General features: G+C 38.9%; 1 protein-coding gene across 1 annotated transcript in view; it reads right to left on the reverse strand.

Annotated features, from left to right (window-relative positions):
* The window catches only part of LOC111139282 (potassium voltage-gated channel subfamily H member 5), a 270,461-nt gene that overhangs the window by 56,232 nt on the left and 201,613 nt on the right, over positions 1 to 12,616 (reverse strand). The gene's annotated exons all lie outside the window — the stretch shown is intronic.

A 12,616-nucleotide genomic window follows, 5' to 3' on the forward strand; every position in this document is an offset into this window, starting at 1 on the left:
CATAACACTTTCATATAATATGTAAAGTAACATCACCCTGAATTCAGTTCTTGATGGAAATCCCAAGTGGTATGAATAAATAAAATCCAACAGAGAAGCCAAAAATCTCATTTTAACAAATAGTTTCATTATCTTCTGCCATCATAACTTTTCCCATTCTGACTAGAAGGAGCAAAGGTGACTTTTTAGTTTCATTCTTTCTTCTGCTCCTTCTGTAGAGATGACAATAGATTGCACTATATAAGGATCTACTATTCCAGCCTTTATAAATCTGGAACTGATTTGACATATATTAAACATACATTATTCAGCAACTAAGTCTTGTGCTCCAGGCAAACGAATACTCGCCATGACTTATTACCTGAGGATGTCTTCCCCTCTCTCCTGAGCCAAACTTATGCAGGGCCTCAGGGCCCAGCCCAGAGGGGTGGGGGGGTGTGTTCCCCATCAAAACTATAAAGCTTAAGTTGCTGAGCAGGGGAACACATGGAGACTCAGGTTTGTTATGCTATCAACAGTTCCATGAAGAGTGCTCTATTGTAGTAAGATGATTTTTTTTTAATTCTGCAAATTACCCAGAAATCATCTCTTCACTTTGGAGCACCAGCCACTGGTGACCTGAACTCCACAGTTCACCACCCCAAATCCAGAGTACTTAGCTGCCCAGACAAGGTGGGGATAAGAAACACTCAGAGATGAAGTGCCAAAAGGACTTTCTGTGGAGGCAGTTGCATGAAAGCCCCTGGCTTCTGAAGTCTCCTCAACTGCATTCTCTGTTCCCCTGCAGGAAAGGGAAAGTTTGGGAGTGGAACAAACAAGGAGTCTACCCAGGCAGGAAAGATCTTCTGGAAGGCACTGTGCCAAAGACTTATGCTTTTGATACTCTAACCACAGAGGTGAAGAAGTATCTGCTCTCATCATGGAGACTGAAGCCAGAACTAACAAGAAAACAGGAAGAAGAAAGGCATCTTATAACACTTCAGGCCAGCTAGACAAGCAGAGAAAAAAGATAACAGTAACCAGAGAAATGAGAGAAAGAGAGAGGCACAGAGATTGAGGTTGAGGTTGAGGCACAGGCTCTTGTCCACACAGGCAGTTTGGAAATCCTTAGAGAACCATGAATCACTCTGGGATGGAAACAGAAAACATGCCTATTATTGAGAAAGTGGTTAAAACTATCATGTAATCATATGCTCAGCATAAAATAACCATAATGGATATATAATTCATCTTGAGCAATCTTATTTGTTTCTGGACACTTCAGAATTTTCTTCTAGTTAGTGACACTGTTCAACAACTCAACTGTCTGATAGCCAGGCATTCATCCTAGGAAGATTAGAGACCTCCACTGGCATTCATCGACTTCAGAAATCTGTAAGTGACATTCTCTAAATTTTAAATAAGTAATTCCATTTCAAGTTTATCTTTGTGTATGAGAATGGTCAAGTTTCATTCTTCTATACATAGCTGAAAGACCTCAATTTGAGGCAGGAATCTATCAAAATCCTAGAGGAGAACATAGGCAGTAACCTCTTCAAAATCGGCCACAGAAACTTCTTTCAAGACATGTCTCCAAAGGCAAAGGAAACAAAAGTGCAAATGAACTTTTGGGATTTCATCAAGATAAAAAGCTTCCGCACAGCAAAGGAAACAGTCAATAAAACAAAAGGCAACCCACAGAATGGCAGAAGATATTCTCAAATGACACTACAGACAAAAGGCTGATATCCAAGATCTATAAAGAACCTCTCAAACTCAACACTCAAAAAACAGATAATCACATCAAAAAATGGGCAGAAGACATGAAAGACACTTCTCCAAAGAAGACATACAAATGGCTAACAGACACATGAAAAAATGTTCATCATTAGCCATCAGGGAGATTCAAATCAAAACTACATTGAGATACCACCTTTCACCAGTTAGAATGGCCAAAATTAACAAGACAGTAACAACACTTTCCAACAAGTGTTGGAAAGAATGTGGAGAAAGGGGAACCTTCTTACACTATTGGTGGGAATGCAAGTTGGTGCAGCCACTTTGGAAAACAGTGCAAAGATTCCACAAAAATTAAAAATAGAGCTTCCCTATGATACCGCATTGCACTACTGAGTATTTACTCCAAGGATACAGATGTAGTGAAAAGAAGGGCCATCTGTACCTCAAAGTTCATAGCAGCAATGGCCACAATCGCCAAACTGTGGAAAGAGCCAAGATGCCCTTCAACAGATGAATGGATAAAGAAGATATGGTCCATATATACAATGGAGTATATTGCCTCCATCAGAAAGGATGAATACCCAACTTTTGTATCAACATGGATGGGACTGGAGGAGATTATGCTGAGTAAAATAAGTGAAGCAGAGAGAGTCAATTATCATATGGTTTCACTTACTTGTGGAGCATAAGGAATAATATGGAGGACCCTAAGAGAAGGAAAGGAAAAGTGAATTGGGGGATAATTGGAGGGGCAGACAAAGCATGAGAGACTGTGGACTCAGAAACAAACAGGGTTTCGGTGGGGAGGAGGGTGGGAAGTTGGGTGAGCCTGGTGGTAGGTATTGAGGAGGTCATGTATTGCATGGAGCACTGGGTGTGGGACATAAACAATGAATCTTGGAATACTGAAAAAATAAAATTAAAAAAAAAAAAGGCTGTGGGTTAAAAAAAAGAAAAGTAATTCTAATTGTAAGTATTTATTCTAACTGCATTATAAGAAGTACCAAATTTAATGATACGCATATTCATTGAATGAGCACTGAGTAATGTATAGAAATATGGACTCATTGTATTGGATATTTGAAACTAATATTACACTACATGTTAATTATATTTCAATTAAAAATAAAGAAACTGAGAAATACTTATAAAAATTATTATATTATACTGGGGCGCCTGGGTGGCTCAGTGGGTTAAAGCCTCTGCCTTCGGCTTGGGTCATGGTCCCAGGGTCCTGGGATCGAGCCCCGTATTGGGCTCTCCATTCAGCGGGGAGCCTGCCTCCTCCTCTCTCTCTGCCTGCCTCTCTGCCTACTTGTGATCTCTGTCTATAAAATAAATAAAAATCTATAAAAAATATATTACATTATAAAAATGTGTATATAGATCTACAGAATAATGGATAAATATTCATTGACTGATGAATGCATCATCGATAGATAAAAATACTCACATATAAATCAGTTTCCCCTTGCCAATATAGACCACTTTAAAATATGCTGAAATTAAAATTCTAACCATACTTCTCTCCAAAAACTTAAATTACTTATCTTTTTAGTATCATGCGTAAATAAAAAGCCTGTGATGTGACAAGAATAGCATTAAGCTAGAATATAAACTCATGAGGGCAGAGAATTTTCTCTGGTTCATCCATTCATGTCAACATCCAATGCTGAGAATAGTTCAAGAGCTCATGGGGCACCTGGGTGGTGTAGTCAATTAAGCATCCTATTTCTGGTTTTGGCTCAGGTTGTGATCTCAGGGTCATGAGATTGAGCCTCCTCGATGGCCCCCATGCTCCATGGGGCTTCTGCTTGTGATCCCCTCTCCCCCCTCCCTTTGCCCCTACCCATTGTGTACTCTCTCTCACTCTCTAAAATAAATAAAAAATCTTAAGAGTTCAACAAATATTTACTGAAAAAAAAATATATGAATGAGAAAAGGGGAGAAGAAGAGAAAGACACAGAAGAACAAATTGGGAAATGTGAGATCCAAGTTACATGTGTGGCTCCACCTGTAAGGGTGTGACTTAGACCAAGTGATTAACTTACCCCGAATCAGCATCTGTTCTTTTAACCCTTAAGAGAACAAGATGAACAAAAACTAATCTCAAGGTTTCTGTGCACCTATAACCCTAGAGTAAGCCCACTAAAAGTCATCAAATTATATTTTCAAGGTAATATTTTTTCTATGCCATATGTAAAAGAAAAAGACTTTAAAATCTAGTGCCTCAACTCCAAATTCCATTAAAAGACTAAAAAGCACCAGCAAAATTAACTGAGTCAACCAGTTGACTCATAAGTAAAACTTATCCCTTGATTCTCCCCTTTAAAAAAGTTTAGAGGGGGCACCTGGGTGGCTCAGTGGGTTAAAGCTTCTGCCTTCAGCTCAGGTCATGATCCCAGAGTCCTAGGATTGAACCCCGAATCGGGCTCTCTTCTCAGCGGGAAGCCTGCTTCCCTTCCTCTCTCTCTGCCTGCCTCTCTGCCTACTTGTGATCTCTGTCAAATAAATAAATAAAAATCTTTAAAAAAAAAAAAAAGTTTAGAGAAACCTAGAAAAAATGACAAATGTGGATAATTCTGCTCCAACTGTTGGAATTCACATTACATAATAAGAAATACTAACTGTATTCTGACATAGAATTTCCATTAGGATACACAATATATCGAGTGGATATTAATCTAATCAATGATTTTAAGGTGTGTTTGCTTTATCCAGTTGTCTTTATCATCTTCTAGTCGCTCAATTCACAATAAACTTTTATGGCTCTTCTGGAAGATGGGTCTTGTAAATCAGTTAATTAATTTCACAGCCACAGTAGAGCTGGCTAATGTCCTTCTTCAAGGACTATTATGCACATGACACCGAGGCTGTGGGATTATGAGTGGAGTCTTCCAATAACTGCACCATTTCAGGGCCGGGAACTCGTGTTCATCTTCGTGGCTACAGAATATTTGATGCTAGTTTCTAGGTCAGCTCTCACTGGGTGCAAGTAGTCTCAGCTATAAACATTTTAGAGCTTGAGAAAACTAACCTTCCCCCAAAGCCCTAAAATTAGTAGAAAAGCTCACACTCAACATGAAAGTTGTTGTTTGTCCTATTTATATTTTCTCAGTTCTTTGCATCAAGTCTTATGAAGTATTTCACTTCGAAACCACAGGAAACAGGATTGGAAAACAGGAGCAAATGTTTCAGATTCACAGACTAGGAAACTGGAAAATGTCAAGGCAAAACAGAGATGACGAGTTACAACATAGTTAAAGGAGCGATGCGGACCATGGTATGTTTAGGGATTATGATCCCCAAAGGGGCTGGTTTTACAACCAAAGCTTTTTAAAAATTTTGAAACACATTATTTGGTAAGTTAATGAAATGGATTAAACTTAATGCATAAAAATCATCTCAGTTATTCATCGATGAGTATAGGCAACGAATCCCTAAATAAACAGCATTCGAAACTTAGGTCGTTTCCTGTGGGGTGCAGTGATGGGTCTATCTGATGATTCTTCTACAGAATACAATCCTCGTATTCACCTGTATTTATCAGTCGGCGCTTCACTATGATTAATTATTGCATTAGGCTCATAAACTTTACTGTGAATACACATGCCTAAAAATACTCCTTTATAAATGAACACTATGAGTTTTAGAATTATATGATTTTTTTTTAAAGATTTTATTGATTTATTCAACAGAGAGAGAGAGAGAGAGAACACAAGTAGGCAGAGAAGGAGGCAGAGAGAGAGGGGGAAGCAGGCTCCCCGCTGTGCAGAGAGCCTGATGTGGGGTTCGATCCCAGGACCCTGAGATCATGACCTGAGCTGAAGGCAGAGGCTTAACCCACTGAGCCACCCATGCGCCCCAAGAATTATATGATTTTTAATGGACTTTGACTATTACCAACAGCAAGTTTCATACAGTAATGTTTTAAAGGAAAAGAACAGAAAGAACACAGTGATGAGTGTGAAAATTAAGAAATTATATAGGTGTGTTAGAACAGAACCTCTTAAAACCTTTAGAATCGATGCCCACCCATCTTCAGTGATGTCCAACGTCATTCAGTTCAAAAATTATAATGGGTACAAACTGGAAGACACATTCAGAGAAGCAAATAATTCTTACCTACTAAAAAAAAAAAAATCACTGATTAAGCTTATAAATTTTTATTTACACGAAGAGTGGGCCAAATAGCTCTAAGCAGATTTAAAAATAGAGTATCATAACATCAATAAGGGATGAAGGCAGGGAAGGAGAGTGGGAACAAGACACTGATGTATCAGACATATAAGACAGTTGGGAAAATGCAGAAGGAAGCTTTCCATAAGTGGAGGTCATGACCTCAGGAAAAAGAAGCACAGTAGGACAGCAGGTCAAGCAGCCCCACCCTGTCGAGAGAAATCAGCACTGCAGGGAAGGGGGGAGGATTCAGCAGAAAAACTGAGACAAGTCACAAGGTCAGAACTGACGGAAGGATTGGAGAAATAAAGTCCTTCTCTTCAAGGAAGAAACAGCAAAGATCTGTGGCCATTCTTGGAATCCCCAAGCATCCTTGAAAGTCTCATTTCAACTTTAATATCTACCAACAAGGTGGACTCTGAGCTCTTCCAGGACCCAGAGGAAAGACCTGTAAGCAGAACTTAAGATCCCCATCTTAATTTCCGAAGGCTCCTGAGATAACTCTGAGCCCGTTCTCCCTACTCCTAACCACCTGCCTGGTCGTTAACTCATCTCTATGGCGACCATATTTTTAGATACTTAATGGCTGATTAACCATCTTATACTCAGGTAATATTTGGTGAAGGGTTTCATAATATACACTGGTATGACAGTGTTAGAAAATCTTTGTTTTTTTTTAAGAAAAGGAAATACATTAGGAACATTAATATAGGCCCTATATTTTCTGTCAGGATTAAACCAAGTAATTGTATAATTTCAAAATTCTATTTAAAAATAGTTATGACCTGGGGTGAATCACCGGATAAGGTAGAGGCTCGGCTTCTTCATTGGTAAGATGACCACGGCAAGTGCTCTCTTTAGTTAATTAAATGATTTGACATAATAATGCATGTAAAATGATGAGTACTTGATGATTATTGGTACTTAAATACAACTCTCAAAGAGGCTGATGTACATTTTTAAAAATATACTTTTGATAAAAAATATTAAAATAAAAATGTATGCATGGATTTTAAATTTTACTTAAGCCTGGTGGGGGGCTCAGTTACTAACTACAAATTTTCTTTTCTTTTTTTAAGCCCCCTTTAACTCTTAAATGTTTATTTTCTAATAAAATTAATTCTGATTTGCAGAACTACTTATTCCAGTTGATGGAGAAAGTGATGCCATTTTCAGGAATCAAAGCAAAGTCCCCTTCCATAGATATAATTTCAAGTTTTCCTACAATGGCCAATGACCACGGTATAAATTAGATTCTTTCCTGATACTGGGAGTTCCTGATGAAGAATAAGGAAGGAATGTTTTATTAAAGAGTGTTAAATGATTTGCTATATTTAACATTTGGCCCACCATATTCTCTTTGTTCCAAGTGCCTGATAAATAGTAGGAAATTGTTTTCTCAATCCATAACAGATCTATGCTAAAGCTAGAATCTTAGGGAAATGCACTTTACTCTAAGCATTTAGAGGAAAACAAAACAGAGGGTAGTCAGTATTTCAAAATAGGACATAAAGAAAATGGCAACAGAACACAATATAGTTTTCATGGGTACCCTAAACAAACACAGTGATGAAAACAGCTTAATGGCAAAATAAAGTGCTAGCTAATCTGGATAATTGAACCTTGCTGAGAACCCATTTAAGGGGTCCTATCACAGATGACAGAGATACAAAATTAGCAAGCTGTTTCAAGCACTCACAGTGCAGACAGAGAGTGAAACAGGTAGAAGATAAAAGCAGAAATGGCTAAGAATGCTATGTAGGCATGCAGCAGGAGCCCAGATTAGAGGTACCGAATCCAGACCAGGGCGATAAGGGAAAGAATGAAAGAACATGAGGAAGCAAGAGACAAGACAACTAGAAAGAAGAGAAAGATGTGTTGTGAGCAAGGAAGCTTGCCAGTAGGAGAACTTGGAAGTACCAGGAATCTTCATGCAACTGAGAATGCTGTGAAAACACTGTAGGGCATGGGAATGGCACCAGTCAGGCGGGAAAGGAAATTAGACCAAAATGGCCTCATCCATCACCCTAGAAGCTACGTTTTCTCCCCAAGTTGCTAAAAAGTCAGTCCATTTAAAAAAAAAAAATTTTATATATATATATATATATATATATATAATTTTTTTTTTTAAATTTTAAAAAGTCAGTCTCAATGAGAAGGCTAGCCTGATAAATTATATTTTAGAAAGATTATTTTGACAGCCACATAACAGAAAATCAGAGGTTGAAGCGGGTGAGAGATTGTTAGCTAACAGGTCTTCAATGGCAGCCACAGCCCAGGAGCAGAATTTTATGAGCAGTTGTCACGGGAAGGAATATTAAGCACAGGATAAAGAAATTACAAGATGGAAGAATAAACAAGACTTAGCTTTAAAGGAGGATGGGGAGAGAATTTGGAGTTGAGGCTAAATTACCAGATTGTAAAGATTTATATTTTATCCAAAAATCTACAGACTGAACAACGCTAAAGTATATAATTTGAACCATGTACAAATGATGTCTGTAATCACTTCTTCAAAAATTTAAAATAAGACAAGCATGCAATTTTTTAAAAGCAGATAACTAGTTTGACCTTTATGGAGTCGTCTGAATAAACTGTGTTCATCAGCATATGTGCAGCAAACCTACCTGGTTCATTATTCAACATCTCAAAACACAGAAATGTAGATGCAAGAGAAAATAATTGTCTGCAGCTTGGGAAAAGCCCTTTTAAGGATTAAAGTGAGAAACACTTGACTTCTAATAGCAAGTATATAGGAAGAAATCTTAACTGTAGCGCAGAAGTCACATTTTCACAGATTCTCAAAATAGCAAAATATTCACATCTCAGATTTTTTTTCTTTTTGGAATAAAAATAAGCAGAATTTGAATTTTGAGCATCATAATTTATAAGTTTTCTTTTATAATGCAAAAATGTTTATAAATAACTGATTCTAATTAAAATGAAATCTTAACTCAGGTACAGGAAATTATTTTTTTAGAATATTGTTATTTAACTCTGTCTGTCCCTGCCTCACTTACACTCTCTTCTCCAGCCCCATAACAATATCTAACCTCTCCATCCAAACTCTATGTAAACGAGCCTAGTTCTCTTGGGAATTTGAGTTTATAATTAAAAGACTTAGATACAGGGCACCTGGGTGGCTCAGTCGTTAAGCGTATGCCTTCGGATCTGGTCATGATCCCAGGGTCCTGGGATTGAGTCCCCACATCAGGCTCCCTGCTCAGTGGGGAACCTGCTTCTCCCTCTCCCTATGCATCTCCTCCAGCTTGTACTCTCCCTGTCACTCACTGTCTCTCAAATAATAAAATCTTTAAAAATAAATAAACAAATAAATAAGACTTAGATACAGACTGTTTTTAGATTAATAACTCCAACTCGATGATTCTAATATCAGTAGACACAGAAAAGACAAAAGGTGAGTGCAGCAAAACAAATATCTTGGGGTCCAGGTCTATGGTTCACAGGGAAATGTCACTTTTACAGCCCTTAAAGGTACAAGATCTCTCACAGTGACACTTAAAAGTAACCTGGCTATTTTAGCCACACCAAGAAATCTGTTCACATGAAGTAATTACAGGGTAAGAACTTAAAAGCAAGAAGATATGAAAGGATATAAAATATTATGTATGCATCATGAACTTAATTTGGAATTCTTTGTGTTTCATAAAAAGTGGGAAGTTCGAAAAGAAAAAGGTAGAGGTGTAGGAACTGAAAGAACTTCAACTTGGAAAAAGACATGAACTGCAATTATGTTCACCTGCCCTATTTAGAACAACATCTTGAAGCCATCCTTCAGTGTTAAAAACAGAAAGTATTTGTTGACTACATTTTTTTTTATCTTTCCATTAATTAGTTACGGTTCAGAACTTATTCATTAAACACTTAGCATTTTTGACACGCTAAAGAATTATGTGCCTACCTAGAGACTGTTTAGAGGCAAAGATCCAAAAGAATGAAACTGCAGCTGTTCTTTGAATTTGGCAATTTTAATTAAAATGACCTCCCTGGGGCGCCTGGGTGGCTCAGTGGGTTAAAGCCTCTGCCTTGGGCTCAGGTCATGGTCTCAAGGTCCTGGGATCAAGCCCCACATGGGCTCTCTGCTCAGTAGGGAGTCTGCATCCCCCTGTGTCTCTGCCTGCCTCTCTGCCTACTTGTGATCTCTCTGTCAAATGAATAAATAAAACCTTTAAAAATATATAATAAAATGACCTCCCTTCTCTACATTTCAACTTGCAAATGAATCAGTGTAAAAGACAGCAAGGCCCACTTGTTTCTCCTATGAGGACAACTGGGATTGTTGGGTCCATAATCAAAGGAACAAGACTGATACGAAGCGAAGGTTAAGCAAAGCTTTATTTCGCGCCAAGCATCGAGAATCAAACTGACTGGTCAGGGCCATCTCTTACAAAGAGGCGACCCCAACCAGTCGGCTTGATTCTCGATGCTTGGCGCAAAATAAAGCTTTGCTTGACCTTCGCTTCGTATCAGTCTTGTTCCTTTGATTACGGACCTAACAGGATAAAGTCTCATTTTTCTGACATATGCTCAGATGTGAGAGACGTTCTTTCTTTCCAATTCTTAGAAGGCAAAGAATCATTAGACCTGATGAAAAAGGACACAGCTGAATGCTAAAAGCCACAGTTCACTATGAGGATATACAGTTAGGAATATCCATGCACCAAATTACACAGCGGCATCCACCAAACAACACAAACTACAGCAAACGCAAGGAGACACAAAGAAAACACATTAGCAGTGAGACACGTGGACACCCACCCAGGTACCAGGTTTTCTCGCAAGTTGAGGATTTGTGGCAACACTGCACTGAGCAAATCTATCAGCGTCACTTTTCCAACAGCATTTGCTCACTGTATCTCGGTATCACACTTGAGGCACTTTCACGACACTTGAAACTTTTCATTATTAGTAGATGTTACAGTGACTTGTGATCGGTGATTATGAGCCGCTGACAGCGCAGATGATGGTTAGCAATTTTCAGCAATAAAATATTTTTTAAATACAGGTATATACTTTTTTCTTAGACAGAATGCGATTGCACACTTAAACGTACAGTATAGAGTAAACATAACTTTCATATGCACTGGGAAATCAGAAAATTCATTTGACTCACTTTTTTGTGATACCTGCATTTTTGTGGTGGTCTGAAACCAAACCTATAAATACCTCCCAAAGTTTATGCAGGCAGAAGACCCAGTCAACTTACTCAATAAAGCAGAAAACCTAAAGATATATATCAAACTCCACACCCTGATAATTTTTGCAACTTTTCATTAAGCTTGGAATTATTTCAAAATTCAACTACCAAAAAAATGAGAAGAGGAAGAAGAAAAACAGGAGGAGCAGGAAAGGAATGGACAGTCCCCAAATATCAGGAGTGACACTATTGGATTTCCCTTTTCCTCTCCCTTTCTTAAAACATTATCAAGGCATCTTGAGTGTTAACCCTCCCGCTGTTCTCGTAATCGTCAAAGAAAGTAGTTTAACTTAGAGAAGTCTGAAACCATACATCCTCAATGGAAACCACAAGACTAAGTCACAAAATGGACATGACAAGACTAAGAAGTCATAAAATGGAGCTGGAGAGAGGACCTACAAGTCAAGAGGCTGGCTGGTAGGGAAAGGCCTTTCTGGCAGGTTCCAGGCAGGGCTTCAGCTGCCTCCAGGGTGGACGGGCACATGGTGTGAACACAAGGGCAGGCCGTCCACAGCTCCATACCCTCTCTCCTGCAGAAGGTCATCCCGAGTCCACACGCCCGGTCCACAGTGTCTTCACACTGCCTCTCCAAGAAACCCAGGTTGGCAGAATGCTCTACACAGCAGGACAGAGTTCTCAAAGCTCGTCTCCGCATCTGTCACGTCATCACTGACCCACACCACAGAATCCTATAAGACAGTGTCTTTGCTGGGCCCCATGGCACCCAGGCAGCCTGCCAGCCCCCAACAGCTTCGGCCACCGCTGTGCCTCCCCGCCTTACACACACATTTCCGCCCTCAGAAATCACTCCCGGGTCAAAACTTTTTTTTTTTTTTTTTTTTTTTTTTTTTTTTTAATCATCTGACGACCTTTTAGCTGAATTAATCTATAGTCGATGCCCATGGAAAAAAGGAAAGAAAAGTTTCCAGGGAAGAGAGAGGTGTACATATAATTTGACTCATTAAACCAAGAAATGAAAAGTCTCTGAATCCCAGGAGTTTTTGAAGAAGATAAACAAAAAGCACACAGAGAAATAAAATGTGACAGACGTATGATGAGGCTGGTCTGATACCCAGGAGCCCTGTGTTCATTTTTACTATGTCGTTGTGCAAAACCAGCTACCATTTTATTTTAAAAGGGAAAGAAAATGCATTTTGTCTGTCTCACTGAGTAGTAAATGATTCTAGCTTGACAGACCCAAGCCGGAGGCACTGCGCCTGGGGCTTTTTCCAGCCTTCTTTCTAGAAAATAAGTTACCAAGGTGAGACTGTGATGAAGAAAATGGGGCAAAGCAAATGACAATGAGTACACAGCTGAGGTCATTCATCACGAGGCAGAACTGCTTCACCGTGTACCCGGTACCTTCCGCCCACCATTGACACCAACGTGCAGGAAAAGAAAATACACCTGTTTCGGGTATGAGCTCTATCCTCTTCTTAAAGCAAACAAGAATGGTTATAGTGTGTTTATGCTTTGTTTTACCACAAAGGACTGTTCTGG

Source organism: Enhydra lutris, unplaced genomic scaffold (assembly GCF_002288905.1).
Source record: "Enhydra lutris kenyoni isolate GAN:26980312 unplaced genomic scaffold, ASM228890v2 scaffoldscaffold4, whole genome shotgun sequence".
Lineage (NCBI taxonomy): Eukaryota > Metazoa > Chordata > Mammalia > Carnivora > Mustelidae > Enhydra > Enhydra lutris.